This window comes from Macaca nemestrina, chromosome 10 (assembly GCF_043159975.1).
Source record: "Macaca nemestrina isolate mMacNem1 chromosome 10, mMacNem.hap1, whole genome shotgun sequence".
Taxonomy (NCBI): Eukaryota; Metazoa; Chordata; class Mammalia; order Primates; family Cercopithecidae; genus Macaca; species Macaca nemestrina.
This window is the reverse complement of record NC_092134.1, coordinates 138,926,104-138,928,627: the sequence shown is the minus strand read 5'-3', so window position 1 is coordinate 138,928,627 and position 2,524 is coordinate 138,926,104.

The window sequence follows — 2,524 nt, the reverse complement described above, 5'->3', positions numbered from 1 at the left end:
AGGCCATATTTCTCATCTTTTGTTGTTGTTGTTGTTGTTGTTCATTTGTTTTGAGATGGTGTCTTGTTCTGTCGCCCAGGCTGGAGTGCAGTGTTGGGATCTCGGCTCACTGCAACCTCTGCCTCCCAGGTTCGAGTGATTCTCCTGCTTCAGCCTCCCGAGTAGCTGGAACTACAGGCGCCCGCCACCATGCCCGGCTAATTTTTTGTATTTTTAGTAGAGACGGGGTTTCACCGTGTTTGCCAGGATGGTCTTGATCTCCTGACGTCGTAATCCGCCCGCCTCGGCCTCCCAAACTGCTGGGATTACAGGCATGAGCCACCGCACCCGGCCATATTTCTCATTTCTAAAGTGAAGACAATGTAGCCTATCCTGTCTACCTCAGAATTGTTCTGAAGGCCAAATTTGATAATACAGGTAAGACTCTTTTGAAATGTGTGCACATGAATCTAAGCATCTCATTCATCTCTTCTCTAAACACATCTTTTCATATATAAGTGGGGATTCAAGGAAATAAATGCATTATCAAATACGAGAATTTAGGTAACAGTGTATGGAAGACAATGTCACCTAGCTAACATTACTGTTACTTGTGTCACATTGCTAGGTACTGCTGTCCCAGGTTACCTGTCACAAAACCCAGGATTAGAGAGGTTAATGTTATAAATAAAATTTCGGTGCCACAAAAGAAATAGCACTGAATATAAAATTTTCTTTTTAATTCTCAGCAAGGCAAGGTACTTTTATAGAAGGGTGTGCCCTAACAGATGGAGCAATGTTGAGCACACACTTGGACAAGGGAGGGGAAGGGGTTCTTATCCCTGAGGCACGTGGCCCCTGCTGCTGTGTCGTTCCCCTATTGGCTAGGGTTAGACCCCACAGGTTAAACTAATTCCGATTGGCTAATTTAAAGAGAGTGATGGAGTGAGTGGTTTGGCAGGAAAAATGGTTATGACAGAGCAGGTAATCAGAAGGAGTCAGGGTGGAGCAGGTAATGAAAAAAGCTTGTGGCTGGGCGTGGTGGCTCATGCCCCTAATCCCAGCACTTTGGGAGGTAGAGGCGGGCGGATCACGAGGTCAGGAGATCGAGACCATCCAGGCTAACACGGTGAAACGCTGTCTCTACTAAAAATACAAAAAACTAGCCAGGCGAGGTGGCAGCGCCTGTAGTCCCAGCTACTCGGGAGGTTGAGGCAGGAGAATGGCGTAAACCCGGGAGGCGGAGCTTGCAGTGAGCCGAGATCGCGCCCCTGCACTCCAGCCTGGGCAACAGAGCGAGACTCCGTCTCAAAAGAGAAAAAAAGAAAAAAAAGATTGCTTTACGAGAAAGTTAAGTTTAAAAGTAGAAAGAAAATAATTGAACATACTGACATATTGATTCTTTGAAAAGAAATTTAGAACTCATCTCTAACATTAAGTAACTCCCTCAAGGCTCTGAAGGCTATTAAAGAGAAATTACTCGTCTGACGCTTGTGAAAAACGGCAAGACTTTACTCAAGACTGCTGCAGGCCGGGCGCGGTGGCTCAAGCCTGTAATCCCAGCACTTTGGGAGGCCGAGACAGGCGGATCACGAGGTCAGGAGATCGAGACCATCCTGGCTAACACGGTGAAACCCCGTCTCTACTAAAAAATACAAAAAACTAGCCGGGCGAGGTGGCGGGCGCCTGTAGTCCCAGCTACTCGGGAGGCTGAGGCAGGAGAATGGCGGGAACCCGGGAGGCGGAGCTTGCAGTGAGCTGAGATCCGGCCACTGCACTCCAGCCTGGGCGACAGAGCGAGACTCTGTCTCAAAAAAAAAAAAAGACTGCTGCAATAGGTGAGAGAGACTGAATTCGACTCTAGAATACAACGGGGACCAGTGGAGATTTATAGCCGGGGGCGGGATGGAAGGGATGAAGGAGAAGATGAGAAATTACCAGAACGTGGTAAGCTATTGAGGGGGAGAGGGAGGAGGAACTTGATTAGAGTTCCTTAGAAGGGTCTTAGGAGAGAGTATCAAAAGTGAGGAGGCTCTTGATAAACAGGCTTAGCAGGATTCTTTGGTAAAACCGGGCTCAGCTGGTTTTACTGGTTTTATACTAGAGGATGCCCGTCTAGTATAGAAAAGGCCTCAAAGGAGCCCGATTAAAGTTTGGTCAAGGAGGGCGTCTGTGCCGGCGGAGTCGGGGTCGGTGGGTCTCAGTCTACAGACCTTGCTGACGCTAAGTCCCTAAGGTTAGGGACTAACAGAGCTCATAGAACACAGTCTGTGGGTCGCTGTACACCGTGAGGCATTCATCACAGTGGCCAGCTATAAGACTAACGGTTGCGTTCCAGCCTCAATCGGATCAACCACAAATCGGTGCGCCGGGTTCCTTATCTGCCCGAACGCAGGCAGCCGGCTAGCCGGGGAAGGAATCCTACCGCGGACTCCGCGGGCTGGGCCCCACGCACCTGCCGCGCGCCAATCACAGGCCGGCGCGCAGGGGCGCACGCGCCGCAGCCCTGGGCGGGGCCTCCGAGGCTCCCGCATCCCCCCCCCGC